Below are 21,255 nucleotides of genomic sequence, written 5' to 3' on the forward strand. Positions count from 1 at the left end.
GCCTATCCAAAATTCAAATATTAAAGACTTATAAGATTTTTTTTATGTTTTACATAATCAAACATTATGAATATTAACTTACTGTGAAGACGTTCCATGCTGACATCTCACACCGTGTAGACACTAGATTGTGATACACTTGAATCAGTCCTTTAGGATGAATCTGTTTAAGATCTGTCCTTGAAGCAACTTGAATTTTGAACTATCACAAAATATCATATTGCTCACGGGAGTTGGCAGATTTCAAAGTATATATGCATCAACATGCATTGAAATTATTTTCATTAAAGGCAAGCAAGAATCTTTTCTCATCCTATATATTTAAGCAAGGTGTTTTACATTTTGTCATGAATGAATGCAGACTTGACCATTCATTCTTATGTTCTCTCTTTGCTGACCGATTTCATTATTTCTTTTTTGTTTCTTCACTAATTCTTAATTTTATATTTACATCTAACATTTTACTCCTGGTTGTGTAAAATAGTGATATTGTATTAAAACAGGAAGGATTACGTGATATAGTTACTTTGTTGTTGTTGTTCAGTCGCTCAGTTGTGTCCGACTCTGCAATCCTGTGGAATGCAGCATGCCAGGCTTCCTTATAAGAAGCAAGAAGTCCTTCTCCCTGTGAGAAAGACTAGTGAGACAGTCCTTCACTGTCTCCCAGAGTATATCTCCCATGTGTATTTATATGAAAAAGTTTACTTATGGGATGGGGGATTGCTGGCCAGAAAATAAAAGCTAAGGTGATTTCGTGCTCTTTGACAATATTTAAATGCATTTTCCATTGATCATTCATGCAATAATCTAATTTTATAAAACTCATCATTTTACATTTTTTTTTCCAGGGGAACTGCTTGAGTGAAAGTAATATGGTCACAAATTCCCTTGATCCAGCAAACAAATATTCACAATATTCATACTAAAATTTGATAATTATGTTCATAATATTATTCTTAGTTTTAGTATGTATATACCCCTTTTTTACTACTCCTTAGCATCCAAAAATCTCTTTTAAGTCATTCATCTATTTTTATAAACTACAGATAAAATATAGCACTATTATCATAATTATAATTATCATTAGCTAACACTTACTGAGAGAATATATGTGCCAGGCACCTTTCTTAGCTCCTTAGATTTTGATTTCATTTATCCTTCTTAACAACTGTGGAATTGGTACTATTATTCATTATTTTCAGTTGAGGAAACTGAGGTGCAGAAAGATTAAGTAACTTGCAAGAATTTTTTTCTAAATATTAGAAAATATTCTAGTTGGAATTCCTGTCTGAGTTTTCTGAGTGTGGCAACAATAGTAAGAATGAGAAATTTGGGGAAAGTCAAGGCTTACGCTCCTTGCTGTAAACCACAGCCTCACCTCCTCTGCTGCCTTTTTGCCCCCGTGTGGGGTGGCCTGCTCTGCAGTCTCTTCTCCTGGCCCCAAGGAGCGGATTTCTGGGCTTGGTTCCCTCCCTTCCTGATGACTGTATTTTGGTGTTTGGCTGACCTCTCCAGGGAAGGTTCCAGGTTCATCTGGGCACACTGTCTTAAACCTTGCATTTCCATCACTAATTATCTAGTTGCATTCTGCAGATATTATATACTTGGATATTATATATATTCATTTATATATTTATAAATGAATTTGGATTTGAAACTATCCAAAGAATTGATATGTTTTCATTTCTATCATACAAGAACATTGAAAACAACCTTTGTTTACTATTACTGAAAGAAGGCAGGAAAGAGTCAGGAGAATACTACAGTATCAAACTCAAAGGAGGGTGAGAAAGAAAGATGCCTGAATTCCACAGAGTTATAGACACAGCTTTTCACTGTAACACTCAGGATCCACTGAGCCCTGTTCCTAGGATGTGTACTCAACAGAGACCAGAACAAGCAAGGATATTTTGATAATCAAGTATACTATAAAGACTGTAGGTTAGACAAAGGAAGAACAGTCTGACATGGAGAATATTTGATCATGACACAAAAATCCCTAATAAGTTTAGGTCAAATTTTAGCTTATCGGATTAAGAAGTAAAAGATCCAACCAGGACATATATATGGCAGTATGAGAGCTATAAAATCCATTAATGGGACTGAATTCTTTATTGGCCTGATTAAATTTACCACATAATTTGCTATCAACACAGGTGTCATTAGGTACCAAAGATAATCTATAATTTCATTTCAAGGAGATGTTGAAAAATTAAACTGTTTTCTTGTGTCAAAGAGGCTAACTCTTTCTAAAGAAAAAAGAGTAAACAAAGTCATGCATTCAGAATTTTTCCTAGTTCTTCTATTCAGTAACTAAGCCCATATAGATGTAAAAATAATATAAATCATATAAATTTCAAGTTAAGAGAAGCAGATATGTTGAATTTTTGCTCCTCCAGTATAATAATCAAAAAATTTAGCACATATTTATTGCTATGGGTCTAGCGTTGTAAATAAGAACTTCAATGTCCTCTATCTTATTTAACATTGTTATTAAACAGCCATTTTCATTTTCCTTGTAAAAAAGAAATTTTAATCCTTCAGTAGCCTGAGGAAAATCACTTAACCTTTATTCTTCAATTTTATTTAAAATTGAGATGATAATATTTACCTCTTTATGTACTTTGAATAGTAATTACTTAGTGTTGGCAAAAGATCTTGAAGACCAAAAAATATGAAAATTCTAAACCTAATATTGTGTTTTTATTATTATGCTTTTATTCTTCATGGTGCCCTCAATATTAGTTTTCTTTTTTACTCCTTTCCACATCAATAAGTAATATTTAACATGAAATAATTTGACATGAGCTAGAAGCTACCCGGAGAAGGCAATGGCACCCCACTCCAGTACCCTTGCCTGGAAAATTCCATAGATGGAGGAGCCTGGTAGGCTGCAGTCCATGGGGTCGCTAACAGTCGGACACAACTGAGTGACTTCACCTTCACTTTTCACTTTCATGCATTGGAGAAGGAAATGGCAACCCACTCCAGTGTTCTTGCCTGGAGAATCCCAAGGACGTGGGAACCTGGTGGGCTGGTGCCTATGGGGTCACACAGAGTCGGACACAAATGAAGCAACTTAGCAGCAGAAGCTACCAGCTGTTATCAAGCTCTCTTAGCAAAAGATAGTATTTAAACAAATCTTCGTAGTATTAATGCATACTAAAATAAGTATAACAAGCAATAGTGCTTATTCACTATATATGGGAAAATTTGGGTGAAAATAATATGACGAAGTTCTTTTAACATTGGCTGCCATATGATTTCAAAGAGAAATGAATACATAAAATACAAAGATTTCTATATAAATGGCAGATATTATTGTAATTCTATAAATTAACATGCACATAGAGAAAAACACATGTTGAACTACTTCATGTTTTGAAAGGATGGAATATAAGGAAATGATACCATTCTATTTCAAGTGGACAAGTTTTCATAAAGTGACCTTACAATGCTTTAGACCTAGTAAATTGCATGCGTAATGTCCATGCTTAATGTTCATGCTTAGGAATATCTCATGCTTTCAAGGCAAGGTCTCCAGGATGGGAATGGAGGGACCAACCACAGAGGAAACTGGGATCTTAGAAATGAAGGAAGTCATGTTTAAGAATGAGACGTGGTAGTTTGTTACCCAAGTTACTGCTGCCTTATTTCTCCAGTTTCTGGGTACACCTTGATTATGACTTTAAAACAAACAAAAACTTGGACGATAATACTTAGTCAATGAAGATGTTGAATTGAATACAGTCAAACTCTTAAAAGCAGAGAGTAAAATGGCAGTTACCAGGGGATAAAGGGAGAGAGAAATAGGGAGGCAATGGTCAAAGGGTACGAAGTTTCAATTACACAATGAATTAGTACTGGAGGTCTACTATACAGCATAGAGCCTATATATCTAACAGTACTGCATTTTGCTAAGAGAGTAAATTTTGGGTTACGTGTTCTTACCACACATGCACACGTGCAAACACACACATCACACACTAATAATAAAAGACTGGAGGAAACTTTAGGAGATTATGAATGTCTATGGCCTTGATGGTGATAAAGGATTCTTGGGTGTAACCATTAAGTTTAGACATTAAATATGTGTAGATTTTTATGTTAATCATACTGCTATAAAAAGATTCTTTTAAAAAACAAATGTATACTTGCATTGGGTTGTTTGGAATGATTATCATTTAATATAACCTGATTATTATATCTAAGTGCTAAGACATTTTTAGCAATAATTATTTTTATCCTTGTAACTAAATTTCCTATAATAGGCCTGTATAATTTTTATGAAAAATCATTATTTTGCAAAACAATTTGGGAAACAAAGTACATGGTAAAAGGAAGCTTCATTAGTAATAAAATGAATGAAAACTTCTAAAATGAGCTTTCGTTTTTCACTTCTATAGTTGAAAATAGTAAAATCCAATATTACTAAATGTATGGAAGATCCAGTGAGACAGGCATATCCATGCACTGCCAGTAAGAGTGTACTTTGATATAACTCATCTGAAAAGCAAGTGGGCAATATGAATTTCAAAAAAGGGCACAGTTTTTGGCCCAGCAATATGACTTCTGGTATCCTATACCACAGGAAAAAAAAAAAAGATATGTTATTTATAACAGCAAAATTTGGGAAATAGCCAAAAATTCAACAATAAGGAAATAAGTAATGAATAACGGTGGGGCTTCCCAGGGGGCTCAGTGATTAAAAAAAAAAAAAAATCTGCCTGCCAAGCAGTGAACATGAGTTCAATCCCTGGGTTGGGAAGATTACATTCCGGTAAGAAACACAAGCTGGAATCAAGATTGCCGGGAGAAATATCAATAACCTCAGATATGCAGATGACACCACCCTTATGGCAGAAAGTGAAGAGGAACTCAAAAGCCTCTTGATGCAAGTGAAAGTGGAGAGTGGAAAAGTTGGCTTAAAGCTCAACATTCAGAAAACGAAGATCATGGCATCTGGTCCCATCACTTCATGGGAAATAGATGGGGAAACAGTGGAAACAGTGTCAGACTTTATTTTTGGGGGCTCCAAAATCACTGCAGATGGTGATTGCAGCCATGAAATTAAAAGACGCTTACTCCTTGGAAGGAAAGTTATGACCAACCTAGATAGCATATTCAAAAGCAGAGACATTACTTTGCCAACAAATGTTCATCTAGTCAAGGCTATGGTTTTTCCTGTGGTCATGTATGGATGTGAGAGTTGGACTGTGAAGAAGGATGAGCACCAAAGAATTGATGCTTTTGAACTGTGGTGTTGGAGAAGACTCTTGAGAGTCCCTTGGACTGCAAGGAGATACAGCCAGTCCATTCTGAAGGAGATCAGCCCTGGGATTTCTTTGGAAGGAATGATGCTAAAGCTGAAACTCCATTACTTTGGCCACCTCATGCGAAGAGCTGACTCATTGGAAAAGACTCTGATGCTGGGAGGGACTGGGGGTAGGAGGAGAAGGGGATGACAGAGGATGAGATGGCTGGATGGCATCACTGACTCAATGGATGTAAGTCTGGGTGAACTCCGGGAGTGGGTGATGGACAGGGAGGCCTGGCGTGCTGTGATTCATGGGGTCGCAAAGAGTCGGACACGACTGAGCGACTGAACTGAACTGAACTGATTCTTGCCTGAAAAATTCCATGGACAGAGGACACTGGCATGTTATAGTCCATGGGGTTGCAAAGAGTAAGACACAACTTAGCACCTAAATAACAATGAATAGTGGTATATCCATTAAAATCATGTTTAGGAAATTATTAACCTGAAAAAAATGTTCATCACTTGAAATGTGAAATGAAGAAAAGTAGGATTTGAATCTTATACACAATAAGATCTTAATTTCATAAATCATGTATGGGAGGGAGGGGGCTCACATAGAAAAAAGACCATTGGAGTAAACATACTATTGATACAATGCTACTAGTGTTTATGCTTCTAGTTTGCAGAATTGTGCATAATTATTATTTTCATCTTCATACTTTTCTGTATTTTCAAGTTTTTCTACAGCTAGAATAAAGCAAAACCTGTCTTAAAGATTAATATTTGTTTTATCATTTAGGAAAGAAGCATCTTGTCTCCAAATTTATTCTAAGAAATAAGGCTCAATTTGGGGGAAATTTCATGCATGAAGAAATTTATCATAGTTATTCATAATCTTAAAAATTAAAATAAAAGCCTGTAATACCCATTAATAGAAAGAATAACTAACTTCTGCAGCACCTCTCCAAGAAAGAATATGAACATGAATTTAACTAGTGACTGCTGCTGCTGCTGCTGCTGCTGCTAAGTCGCTTCAGTCGTGTCTGACTCTGTACGATCCCAGAGACAGCAGCCCACCAGGCTCCCCCATCCCTGGGATTCTCTAGGCAAGAATACTGGAATGCGTTGCCATAGGATCATGTAAAAACAAGGGGAATTCTTAATTGAAAACACAAACTCAGCAAATGGTATGTAAAATTTGGTTTAAATTGTTAAACAAAAACGAATCTCATTCACTTGTGCTCAGTTGTGTCCAACTCTTTGCTACCCCATGAACTATAGTCCACTAAGCTCTTCTGTCCAGGAGTTTTCCAGGCACGAATACTCAAGTGGATTGCCATTTGCTACTACAGGGGATCTTCCTGACTTGGATCAAACCCACATCTCTTCCATCTCCTGCATTGACAAGAAGATTCTTAACCACTGACCCACCTGGGAAGCTCAGAAAAACAAATATATGTGCACATAAGTTACCAGAAAAAAGCTTGCAGACACTACAGGTTGTTATGTTGTTTCTGGGTTCCCTGGTGAATGAACATTTCATTCATTTATTTTTTAATGATGCAACTGCCTTTAATGATACCTGTGTATTGCCCCCTGTCTTTTTTTTAATTAATTAATTTATTTTAATTGGAGGCTAATTACTTTACAATATTGTAGTGGTTTTTGCCATACATTGACATGAATCAGCCAGATGGGGGACACATGCACACCCATGGCTGAACATTTTATTTGATTACCTTTGTTTTCAAGCAGTCCTGTAATGTGCCTATTTCCTCCTTCACGGTAAAACTTATTTAGAAGACAAACGATAATGTCCGAATCTGTGAAGAACTAGTACAGTCATTCATTTCAATTCTATCTATTCTTCTTTCTTAATTTCTAACCATTCATATGAACTCCCATCTTTTAGCCTCATTTTAAGCATTAGTGTTTGTCAGTAAAGCTTTATGGCCTTTAACACTGACTTCAAAAGGCACTGAGTTAATGTGACTCATTCACTTCACATTTCAGGGTGTACCCACAAGGATCATCCTTCTGATGTTTCCTTGTCCTTTTGGGTCAAGGATGCAGGTACTCCAATTGTCTGTGATGCTTTGTAGACATCTTCAGAATCAGAGACCGGCATAGACAGAAAAGCCTGGTGGGTTACAGTCCATGCGGTCACAAAGAGCCGAATACAACTAACACTCAAGTAGACTAAAAATAAGAGGTGGGCTGGGAAGAAAAAATAGGAGTTGAGGACACAAGTGTCTAGGTTGACTCTCAGTTTCCTTTTTGGCAGTTTTTCTTAAAAAATGTAATTTCTTCTCTATTTTGCGTTGCCTGAGAACCGCTATGATTTTGTAAAGCCTGTAACAATAATGACATTTAATCATCCATGGATACTTTTGTTTTAAGCCCAAAGTATTATATTAGTAATACTAAACTATCTCTATTTATTTGTAAAATGAAAAAATATATTTTTATAAACTTAACACCAAGGGCAGAGGAAAGGGAATAAGAAGCAGTGTTTAATCACAATTTCTCTGGACACAAAAACCAGACTGGGGTCTTACTCAGGCCACCTGGTAAAGCAGTGTCTGAGGAAGAGTCATAGGAAGCAGAGATGATGAAATTGCCTCTTTTAAGGATGGCATATATTTGGTTACATGGGATAAGACAGATTTGCTTTAGAATGTGTATACCTAATTCACTTTGCTGTATACCTGAAACTAACACAATATTGTAAATCAACCATACTCCAATAAAAAAAAAATCTCAATTTTTTGGTAACAACACTTCATATATGTTAACATGATCAGATACAGATTTAATATTTTAAGAGACAGTTTTCTACTTTGGATAGGTTCTCATTTAAGTTATTAAACCATCAACCTTCATGATAATGGTAAATATATATATTAACAATTTTTCTCTGCTGTAAAGTTCAGGTTGTATAGAATAAGTAAAGTAATTTCCTTTAGGAAAGATTTTCTCTGACACTAAGTTTTATTTCTTCACTTAAGATAATAAAGTTGTTTGAAATTGTTTGTTCCACTGGTGGGGGATAAGTGGGTAGGTCTAGACTGAAATTAAAGAGCGAACACATATTCCGGGAATTTTCCCCAGTGAAGAGAGCAAAGGGTTCATAGGGTGGGGGAGTTCTCTAGCCTGGTCTTTGGACTATGCCCTTTCTTTGCCAATATGAATGTGCCTTCTCCATTTCACTTCACCCAGTGTCAAAAAATGGGGGAAGGAGATAAGAGAACCCAAAGAATGACAAATTGAAAATGAAATATACATATATAGGTAATCTCATTGGATGAAATATATAAATAGTTGGAAACGTCATTTTAATTACTACCTTGTGAATACAAGAATATTCGAATCCACACTAATGATCTTGATACTGGCACTGAACCATATCTAATGTCAAAAATTTGCAGAATTTCAAAGAAGAATATCACCTATCATATCAATGTGTCCTAACATCAAGGTCATTCTCTAATGATGAAGATTTTACCCACATACATAATTTATGAGTAAATGAAGAATATGGATACTTAATGTTTCTGAAGAAAAAAAAAAAAAACTTCTACTAATCCCAAGTTTCTGATCCCAGGCAGTGCTCTTATTAACATAATTCCAAATGATATCACATTTCCCCAAAAATCTCTTGAGAATGACTTGAGAGCTGCACCATTCTGTCTAAGAATTACCAATTACTGTCTTTCACAATTCCTTCTGAGCAGGATAAAAATTATCCATCTCCAATTTATCAGCAAATACCTGATAGGTCTGGGGCCAAGAAAGAAGAAGCTTTTCCTTAAACTGGCAGCTCTCAGAAGACTGATCTTTCCTAAAGTTTGGAAAATTGAGCCCCCATTATCATGGCCTTTATCAGTTTGAAGACTTTATCTGAAGAAGCAGTCCATCTGCTATCATCTTTACCTTGGGCTCCAGGGTCAGTTAACAGTTTTCAATGCATGGAAAATATGTCTTTCAAACTGGCATCAAGATACCCAGATGGGATAATGGGAGAGTGTTCAGTGGACTCTCCTGGACTCTACACACTGCAGACATCTTCGCATTGAAGATGGGCCTGAATGTGAGATGAGGCTTGTGAATTTCACCAGCACGCCTTCTTGGCTTCTGTCTTCATTCCATCTGAATTTTTAGGATCCACTGCAAAGCTGTCAAATCCCTAACTGACAATAACTCCAAGCACAAGGGGGAAATACCCACCTGTTAAATTACCAGGGTAAAGGAAGTATAGTAAGTTCCACGTGCTGCTGTTGTTTAGTTGCTCAGTCATGTCTGACACTTTAGCGGCCCCATGGACTGTAGCCTGCCAGGCTCCTCTGGCCATGAGATTTCCCAAGCAAGAACACTGGAGTTGGTTGCCATTTTTTCCTCCAGGGGATCTTCCCGACTCAGGGACCGAACCCGAGTCTCCTACTTGACAGGCAGAATCTTTACCACTGAGATGCCTCCTATAGGGAAGGTACACACGGTCTCACTTGTTAATTTCCACCATGATCCTAGAGTGAAAAATGTATTTATCCCTATTATGAAGATGAGAAAACTGAAACTCAGAAAGGTTGAATAACTTACTCCAGGTCATAAAGCTTCTGAGTGGCAGAGACAGGATTAAAACCTTGGTTGATTTGTGGCCAAGACCCTTGCTTTTTTTTTTTTTTTAACCACCTCCCTAAGAAGGAGTGATGTCCCAGCATGTGAAATTGTGTGTTCTCCCTGGGAGGTCAAAGAATAAAGAAATCATTGAACCCCTGAATTCAAAGGCTCCAGCAGGGTCATTATTGTGAAGAACGGAGGAAGTTATACCCTGCAATGAATAGTTCTGTGCATTGTGGTTTTTCTAATGGAAGGCACACAGGCAGAGCAGAGATGAAATACAGGGGCTTGGGATGGGAATAAAGATCAGAGCCCCCAAGAAGCAGCAGATAAGTAATACGGTCACACAGTGGCTAGAGAGCAGCCTTGAATGTACTCTACTCAGATCAACGCAGCTCAGCTCCGAACTGTGTTTTCAGTCCTTTTTTAAAGCAGCTGGTTTCAGGCTGCAGGTAGTAATGGCCAAGTTTTCACCTTCACATTTACACCCAGCTCTTCCCCCAGAAGATCATTCTTTGAACTGAAAGAAATAGGAGTCAGGCGCTGTGCAGCGGTGCATGCCTGCTCAGCTTATTAAAACATGGGAAGAAGGCAATATTTCACCCCCCAGAAATAAAAAAAAGATAGACAAGCGAGAGTAGCTAATCCATCGGAAGAAATTAGCAGGCAGAGTATGTAGCTGTTTGAAATGATGAACGAGGCTGAAATAGCTACACAGGCTAACATCCAGTGGGATAATTACTCCAAGCTCTCAGGCTAAAATCTGTCTTGGAGGAACTGGGAGGCTTGATGACTCAATTTCAATGGGCTTGCTTATGAAATACATAGTAAAAGCTATTAAAATCAAAATTGTTCTTGGTAGGTATTCTGTGACTAGGCTGCTGACCCCGTCAAGGCGGCTTTTAATAAGGTACACACTATTTTTATTCTTAAAAGTGGTATGTACTTTAGCTGCCCACATACTCAGTGTTAACCCTATAGTCACTTGCTCTATGATTTTTCCATAGACGCATGTTGTGTGTATATGGATTCTTCTTATATAAAATAGTAATTTTCCAAGTCAAAGTAGACATTGTTGATTTTTGCTAAAACAGAAGCTGCTTCCTTTTATTCGGTTAACCAGCTTAACAGCTTCAGATACAAGGGTTTGTTGACAGGACTGATCATACTGGCAATGTTTTCATGATACATATTAATACTTGCTGATCTAAAGCAACTTTGTTTTCCCGCCTGTGCTGACTGTGTTAGGCCATGACCTTTATTAGGCTATTCCTGCTCTTCAGGGTAACAAGATAGGCATTGCGGAGCTTTATAGAGCTGCAGAGTCTCAGGTTTCCCCTCAGACCTATGGAATTCAAATCTGCATTTTAACAGGATTCCCCAGGTAATATGTGTGTACAGTAAAGTTTGAGAAGCTCTGTTCTCTTATACAGCTGGTTTTCAATTTCTATCATCATTTGCCATCTAAGCAACTTTGCACTCTGCCAAATCTTTCTCGAAACATATTTGGAGGGAAAACAACTCCGAAGAATCAGAGGAAATCCACTCAAACTCCCTTTATTTATACAGCCACTCCTTCAAAAGTACTAAGAGTCAAAACAACTTGTGGCAGCCTGAATGGGAGAGGAGTTTGCGGAAGGACGGATACACGTATTTGAAGGACCGAGTCGCTTTGCTGTTCACCTGAAAGTATCTCAACATCGTTAATCAACTATACTCCAAAACAAAATAAAGAGTTTTTTAAAAGCCTCAATGATTTGAGGAAATCTAACAGCATAAATAGATGCTAAAGGAAACATGGAATTCAGGGACAAGAAGAGAATGTTTACAAATTTCCAATTAGCATCTTCAAAGGGAGCTGCTGCTGCTAAGTCGCTTCAGTTGTGTCCGACTCTGTGCGACCCCATAAACAGAAGTCCACTAGGCTCCCCCATCCCTGGGATTCTCCAGGCAAGAACACTGGAGTGGGTTGCCATTTCCTTCTCCAATGCATGAAAAGTAAAAGTGAAGTCGCTCAGTCGTGTCCGACTCTTAGTGACCCCATGGGCTGCAGCCTACCAGGCTCCTCCATTTTCCAGGCAAGAGTACCGGAGTGGGTCGCCAGTGCCTTCTCCGCAAAGGGAGCTGAGATAATACCAAGATTTATACAAGAGCAAGCTTCTTTGAGAAAGGACCATTGAAAGAAAGTGAATGAGCTCTTGTGAATTAAAAATATGATGACTGACATCAAAATACAATAAAAAAACTGGAGGTTGAGGCTAAAAAAAAGAATTCCAGAATATAAAGCATAAAGATAAGGGAGGAAAAAATTCTTTCATTTACTCATGCACAGGACAAGTATTTATCCAGCAACTGCTCTGAATCAAGCACGGGCTGTGGATGTTGCTGTGAACACAACAAAATATCTGTGCTCTGAGAGCTGATGAGGTGAAAATGATGTAAATAAAAACTAAAAGCAGGGTCTTTCTTGGCGGTTCAGTGGTTAAGACTCTGAGCTTCCACCACAGGGAACGTTGGTTCAACCCTTGGTCTGGGAATTAAGATCCCTCATGCCCTGTGTATGTTGTGGGGAGGCAGGGCGGGGGAGCGGAAGGGAGAGGAGGGGAGGGCCATGGCCAAGAAAGAAAAAGTTAAGAGCTATGGAGAAGTGGAGAAGCAACCAAAGAAGTCTGTGACTCATTCAAAAGGAGGTTCAAAAAAGAAAACAGAAAATTGGATAGATAGAAAAAACTAAATAACAAACAAGTGAATAAATAAATAAATATTTCCAGGAGTTGAAGAAAAGCATGCTTATCACATTGAAAAAGTTCATCAAATACCTAACAGGAGATAACTATATATATATGTATGTACATATCACATATATAAATATACATATACACATATATATATGTTTATACACATGTATGAAATTTCAAAATACTCACCCAAAGGTGGACTATATACAAAAACAAGAATTAATTAGTGCCAGAGTGTTTATTAGCAATATTGTATTTGGAAAACACTGGAGAAATACTTCAAATTCTCAGAGAAAATGCTTTTTCAGTCCAGAATTCTGTTCTCAACCAAAGTTAACTGAAGATAAGAATCACCTTAGAGAGCTGAAATACATTTCTCAGGCAAACTTCTGTAAAATAAACTTGGACAACATAAAGGTCAGGGTCAGAGGTGGGAATGGGAAAGTGACATGAAGGATTGTGCAGGAGTAGGATTTATTTCACCTTTATTCATAAAAAGTAGAAAGATACTATTTAAAGATGACACAATATTTTAAAAAGGAATTTAAGTGTGAATTATTTAAAGTAGAAAAAGTAACACATAGAAGTACCAAAAAGCACTGGCTAAAATCAGAAGAGAGGAAAAATGAAAGTTACAAGGGAATTAAAATTTTTATCTTATAGGATGAGGTGTTAGAAGATGCTGTTGCTAGTTGTTAAATCCAGAATCAAGACCACATACCATAAAAATCTTAGAGGAAAACATAGGCAGAACACAGAACACTCTTTGACATAAATTGCTCCAAGATCTTTTTCAATCCATCTCCCAGGATAATAGAAATAAAAACAAAAAGAAACAAATGGGACCTAATTAAACCCAAAAGCTTTTGCAAAGCAAAAGAAACCACAAACCAAAGGAAAACACAACCCACAGGATGGAAGAAAATATTCACAAACGATGCAACAAACAAGGGATTAGTGTCCAAAATTTACAAACAATTCATGTAACTCAATCCAAAATACAAATAACTCAACGAAAAATGGGCAGAAGACCAAATATACATTTCTCCAAAGATGACATACAAATAGCCAAGAAGCCCATGAAAAGATGCTCAACACTGCTAATTCTCAGAGAAATGCACATCAAAACTGTCCATACAATAAGACAGCAGCTCACAGCAATCAGAATGTCCATCCTCAAAACGTCTGCAAACAATAATGCTGGAGAGGGTGTGGAGAAAAGAGAACCCTCCTACACTGTTGGTGGAAATGTAAATTGGTACAACCACTATTGACAGCAGTATGGAGTTTCCTTAAAAAACTAAAAATATAGCTACTATATGATCCAGAAATCCCACTCCTGGGCATATATCCAGAGAAAAACATGATTTGAAAGGATACATGCATGCTAGTGTTCACTGCAGCACTGATTACCATAACCAGGATATAGAAGCAATCTAAATGTACATCCACAGATGAATTAATTAAGAAGATCTGGTACATATGCACAATGGACTATGACTCAGCCATATAAAGAATGAACTAGAATGGACCTGGAGATTATCATACTAGGTGAAGTAAGTTAGACAGATATCAAATATCATATGATATTGCTTATATGTTAAATCTAAGGGAAAAAATGATACAAATGAACTTATTTACAAAACAGAAGCAGACTCACAGACTTAGAAAGTGAACTTATGGGTACCCATTATGGGGGTGGGGGTGGGGGAAGAGTGGTGAGGGAGAGGGATGGATTGGGAGTTTTGGATTGATATGTACACACTGCTATTTTTAAAGTCCATAACCAGCCAGGACCAATGGCGGGGGGAAAAGGAATCAAAGCTCATGCAGTTAAAAGTGGCTGCCTTTGAAGAATCAGGGTGAGGTGAGGCAAGGCAGATAATTTCTGTCCCAGCGATGCCTACGGTTACATCTGAAGATGGTGGGGAGTCCTATGGAAGACCAGCTCCCAAGCCTCCCCTTCCTCCTCTCACCCCATTCACCAGCCCCAGCCTCTTCCCAGAGTCTCTGTTTGTCCTCTATTTGTTCTCCCACAGTGACATTTCAGTGCCCACCCCCGCCCCCGACACCATTTCACTAATTTCTTTATTTGTTCTTTCTCCTATGAGCTAGCCGGCAGTTTATATTCCGTACAATAAGCTCACTGAGCATGCAGGCTTCTTACTCATTGTCATACCCAGAAGACAGTGTGTTTTTACTGTTATTGTTGTTCAGTCGCTAAATTGTGTTCAATTCTCTGCACCCCCATGGACTATAGCACGCCAGACTTCCCTGTCCTTCACCATCTCCCGGAGCTTGTTCAAACTCATCTCCATTGAGTCCATGATGCCATCCAACCATCTCATCCTCTGTCATCCCCTTCTCTTCCTTCCTTCAATCTGTCCCAGCAACATGTTCTTTTCCAATCAGCTGGCTCTTTGCATCAGGTGGCCAAAATATTGGAGCTTCAGCATCAGTCCTTCCAATGAATATTCAGGACTGATTTCCTTTAGGATGAACTGGTTGGATCTCCCTGCAGTCCAAGAACTCTCAAGAGTCTTCTTCAACACCACAGTTCAAAAGCATCAATTCTTCAGCCCTCAGCCTTCATTATGGTCTATTTAAAGGTAAAAAAAAAGAATTAGATTTAGAACCCTGGATTGTTGCATATAAAGGAAGCCTGCTGGTGCTACCCAAGAGATGTCCATACTTCTAAGTAGTGAGAGATGGACTTGAGTCAGGTCACATACAGTAAGAAGCTGCTCTCTTCCAATTAAAAGAGAGTGATATACAAAACATAATCAGAGATTCAGATAGTCCTAGATACAGAGAACAGACTAGTGGTTACCAGTGGGGTGGGGGTGGGGGTACATAGCGGGTGATGGGAGGTAAAAACTCTTGGGTGTAAGATAGGCTCAAGGATGCACTATACAATAAGAGAATGTACTAACAGTAAATAGAAGGTAACATGTAAAACTGTATAAACATTTAAAACTTTTATAAATAATAAAAATAATAATTTTTAAAAAGAGTTATACAGAAGCCTTCCCCCTGAAGAGCTTCTCAGATCAGTATGTGATGGTTCTAGGTCATTTTGGTTTGCGCTGAATTTTACAAGGGCTGGAGAAAGTCAGAGGCTCTCCAGTTGGTAAAGTACACAGATACAACTTTGCATGTAACTTCATGGATTCCCAGAGTTCTGGATTCCCTGGGGTTCTGTGAACCCCAGGTTAAGAAGTCTGATTAGAGAATCAGAAAGACAACTATTCTACTGACCGTAGAACAGGGATGCCAGTCTTGACCTAATGAAAACTGCACTCAACCTTATACAGAAGTCTCCCCCTCAGGTCTGTGCCATCAAAGACCCAAGAGATAAATTATTGAAAAAGACTCATCACAGTCTCTGTTAAAACAATGTTACACAAACAGAGCAAGAATTCCCTAAACCATTAGTAAAGTTCCTGATGCAAGAAAACGCATGTCCCACTACAGGTTACAGAGGAGAACAATCAATAGAAAATACAGAATCAAGAAGGTGAGAGAGAGAGAAAAATAAGAAAATTCATGTAACATCACACCAGACATGTTTTCTTTCATGCACTTCTAAGTTAGGGTCACACCAATTTGGTGATGCAAAGACTAGAGGTATGACTGGGCCTGTCATTCAGGATGTTTGTAGTTTTGAGGAGAGGGTGGAGGAGAAGGCGATTCCCTCTCTGGAGCACATATCAGTGTGAATACTTGCTGTTGTATTTCTCTGAACCCACAGTAAGAGTCCCTTCAGGCATCCATCCTTAAGGATGTACATCTGAGACCATCCTTCTCTAAACTTCTGTCATCCTGTGAACTCCACACCAACCCTGATTATCCTTGTCTCAACCTACCTCCAAGTCACTGCCCCTCATTCGGCAACCTGATTCATCCACTGTTACTTCTAAATGCCAACGGCTTTCACCTCACCTCTTCTTTAGCTACATGTGCCTTTGGCAGTGCCATGGAGTTGTTTTGTCTTGCTTTGTTTTTCCACCAGATCCACAATCCTGGAAATCTTAAATTCCTTGACCAAACCACGTGGCACTCCAGGTCTGTCTGCAGTCAGCTTTACGCCATAGAGACCTCCAATACCATGAATTCGTCTGGGCTTCTTTTCCTTTTGAAGCCAACTTGAACCCTGTGGTTGATGACAGAAACTCCTATGCACCTTTTCTCTCCCTCATTTCTCAATGTCTTTTGACATATGTATCTCCTACATCCATCCACCCAAATCCCAACTCTGGATCCAGGTAACTGCACAACTTTGGAGAAAAAGTCAAGCAGTCATGCAACTCTTGCAAACTTGTAATTTCAGATGCCTGCTGATTTACAATGTTGCATGAGTTTCAGGTACACAGCAAAGTGATTCAGTTACATATATATACATTTATAAATATATTCTTTTCCATTGTAGGTTATTAAAAGATATTGAGTATAGTTCCTATGCTATTCTCTCAACTCAATATCTTGCAATAACCTAGTTATCCTTGTTGGTTATCTGTTTTATGTATAATAGTATGTATGTTGGGCTTCCTTGGTGGCTCAGTTGGTAAAGAATCCGCCTACACTGCAGAAGACTGCCTGCCATGCAGGAGAGCAGAAGACTCAGTTTCCATCCCTGAGTTGGGAAGATCCCCTGGAGAAGAAAATGCCAACCCACTACAGTATTCTTGCCTGCGAAATCCCATGGACAGAGGAGCCTGGCACGTTGCAGTCCATAGCGTTTCAAAAGTTGGGCACAACTTAGCAATTAAGCCACAAAAACCACCAGCATCTATGTTTTAAACCCAAACTCCTAATTTATCCATCCCTCACCCTTTCCCTTTGGTAGCCATAAGCTTGTTTTCTATGTCTGTGAGTCTCTTTCTGTTTTGTAAGTAAGATCATTTGCATAATTTTTTTAGATTCCACATATAAGCAGTAGCATAGGATAATTGCCTTTCTCTGTCTGACTTCACTTAGTATGATAATCTCAAGATCCACCCATGTTGCTGGCAAATGACGTATTTCATTCTTTTTAATAGTTGAGTAATATTCCATAATATCCATAAAACCCACATTACTATCCATCTGTCAGTGAACACTTAGGTTGCTTCCATGTTTGGCTATTGTAAGCAGTGCTGCTGTGCACACTGGGGTCTAGTCTGCTTCTTGCCCACAGTCTACTCCCATTTCCCTCAACATATTTTCGAACCTTCAACACCATCCTCTCTCTTTCCAGCTCCTGCCTCCTTCCAGTCTTCAAAAGATAATTACCTTTTACACATAAAATCCAGGCCTTCTCTCTAAACTGCCATTCTCTGTTTGCTAGTTTCTTCCTATTCATGGTCATTCCTAACTTCCCTTCCTCCAGTGCTAGAGAAAAGTTGACCTCCCCCTATTTAAACCCCGTGTGTCCTTAATTCCTCCTTCTACCAACACCGTGACTCTGCTCCCTCACCTCCTTTCTTGCATCTTTCTTTCCTCTCCCCTCTCTTTTTTAGCTCATTGACCTCAACACCTAACCGTAGAAAAACCTCTCCCAGACAAGAAAGAACTGACCTTCACCTCATAGTTTTCTATCTTCAATCTAACCCTCCCTTCACATCAAAATTTCTCTAAAGTGTAGCTTTAATTTCATATTTTCAGTGCCTATCAACCCACTGCATACATGACTTCTATCCCCAGATTGCTAAAATGTCAATCATCTTATTCTCAAAGCCAAGTAAGCATCTTACTGTATTTCTCTACGACACTTGATACCTACTTCCATCTTCTCAGCATTGAAACTCTTCCTTCTCCTGACTGCCCTCCCATCTCTGGCCATTTCGTGCCTCTTACTCACGATTGCCTAGTCTTTCTCCTACATTTAAATGTGTGTGTTTCTACATCTATACCAAGGCTTAACTGACTTGTTATATTTTATCCTGAGCAATCAGATTTTAGCAGTCACTTCTACCGGTTTCAGCAATTATCATATGTAAATGACTAACAAATTCATGCTTTTAGAGGTAGTTCTCTTCAGGGTCTGGATCAAATCCCCTTCTAGGATATTTCATCTAAATATCACTCGAGCACTTTTCTGAGCCACCAGGGAAGCCATATTTTATATGAATTCATATATAAGTCATATTTTATAGACTCCAAAAAGCTTTATATTCACATATCTTCAAGTAATACTCAGTTTAATAGACATTATATATAAAAATTACCCCTCTGGGAAATTTATTTAGTTTAATAAATATTTGTTGAGTACCTATGCATCAAGTATTTTTTCAGGCACTGGACAAAGATAATAAATATAGGCCAGTGCGTTAGAAAAATAGATAATTTTAATGAAATTAATCAGAGCTATGAAAAACTTTACAAAGGGTAACAGGTTATGAAAGACATGAGAGGGACCGTCAGCCAGGCAAGGATATTCAGGAAGGTCTTCCTTCCTGGTAGAAAGGACTACTCAGCTAGAACTGAAAGCAGCCTGTTTTTACTCAACCCTCTTCCACTGATAAAAGTAATTCTTCTGTTACATTAATTTGTCCTTATATTCTAAATAATAAGAGTTGTTCACGTGGTTTTTTAAAGTGACAAACAATATTTTTAATTCTCTGTTAATACTATATTGCAACCAGATGAATGTAAAAGCTTTCATTCCCACACAACTGCTTGCATGCTAGTACCTTCACCAGTTTAATGACCATTGCAATTTGAGCCTACAATCATAATGAACATGGAAAATAACATAAAGCTGATGGATGGTGCCTAATGCAAATATTTTACACTTGTTAGCTAGGTGTGTACGTCAGATAACTGTGTATTTACTACTCTCGGATCTCAATTAATTCATTCAAGATGATTGGATATTTGTGAAAATAAAAAAATGCAAACATCACAACATTACCTGATAGGATATTTCATTACCTGTAGAATGTAGGAGACATTTCGCTCATTAGCATGGTCTACTAAATTAGGCTTTTATGTTGTTAGAGTATTTGTGGCTTAGTCAAAGCTCATAAAATAGATAGTAGCCAATAATGGAGGGGAATGATTTATTGGCAAAGAGCCAAGTCTCTAAGTCCTTTTGGTTTTCTTACAGTCATGTAAACTGAAATTACTTAGACACATCTTTTCAAATTTCTCTCAGGAAAGAGAGAATAGATTTTTTAAAGTCAGAGACTGTTTTTAAAAGAATAGATGAAAATTGAAAGACCTTCAAACTTTTATACTGGTCACTAAAGCTTTTATCTTGATCCAAGTATCAGCTGGAAACACAGATGTAACATGATTTTTTAGAGTCATTTCCCATGTGTTCCTTCTGTTATATTTGCCAGCTCTATCATCTAGATAAGGACACATTTTAAGACGGGATGAGTTATTGACTTGAGTGCATAATAGCAAACAAGATCCGAACTGGGCGTTAGTGTTCACAGCTCAACCAAGATACTGCGCTGTGATCCCCCTGTATCCCTAGTGGACAATAGCTGCATGTGTATCTGAGCATATCAGTATTTCTGGAGGTTTCATTGACTTCCTCCAGTCTCACCAGCCTCAAACACTGGAGCACTGCCTTTGTTACACAGATGTGCAGTACAAATGGACAGATGTGCAGTACAACTGAAATGATATAGTTTCAGTTTGTAATAGATAAAAAGGTTGATAAGGAGTGAGTGACCAAGAATGAGTGTGAAATATGTAGAGAACAAACTAGCAGTTATCAGCGGGGGAAAGATAGGAGAGGGACATACAGGGGTAGGGGAGGAAAGAGTGGGATACTACGGGATTATATGAAATCATACATGTGGAACTTTCGGAAATTGTAAAGCACTATAGAATTTAAGGAACCTTTAATTTTGTATGAAAAAGAATGACTGTGAAAGTCTGAGATCATTTAAACTCAGTAAACATACGTTTTATGACATCTATAGTTTGGGAGGATTTGTCTAAAGTCAGAATATTTAATGGCTCTTAGGGCTGAAAAACCCTTTTCTTAGGGCTTTCTTTATTTTTACAGACTAGTTCATTTAAATTTTATTATAAAAAGATACTTTTATTTTAAATATAATGTAGAATATAATGAGGTACAAAGTATTATATTCTTATTCAAAAATACATTTTTAAAACACCTCATGTCTTAGAAATAATATTAAGTACCGTATGCCTTTGAAATAATAGTAGCCAGCATATGTATCATTTAGTAAAGAATTTCATAGAATGAGATAACATCTGTAACAATGTGTTTTTGATGAAAGTAAATGGACAACATTAGCCTCAATTCATGTGACTTAAGCTGCAGACTAGATTTTTAGTTTAATTTTATTTTTCTCTCCCAGCATGTGGGATCCCCGTTCCCTGGCCAGGTATCAAACCCACACCCCCTGCATTGACAGCACAGAATCTGAACCACTGGACCACCAGGGAAGTCCCCAGGATTTTTAATTTTGAAATGTCTAAGATCTTGGAAGTATCCACTGGAAGTTTCATTCTTTGAATCAAAAAATATTTATTCAATGCTTATTATACATAAAATGCTATGAGTCAGTTGTTCACACCCAGTGGCCAAAGTATTAGTTTCAGCTTTAGCTTCAGTCCCTCCAATGAATATTCAGGGTTTATTTCTTTTACGATGGACTGATTTGATCTCCGTGCAGT

Source organism: Bos indicus, chromosome 16, assembly GCF_029378745.1.
Source record: "Bos indicus isolate NIAB-ARS_2022 breed Sahiwal x Tharparkar chromosome 16, NIAB-ARS_B.indTharparkar_mat_pri_1.0, whole genome shotgun sequence".
In the NCBI taxonomy this organism is placed as follows: Eukaryota; Metazoa; Chordata; class Mammalia; order Artiodactyla; family Bovidae; genus Bos; species Bos indicus.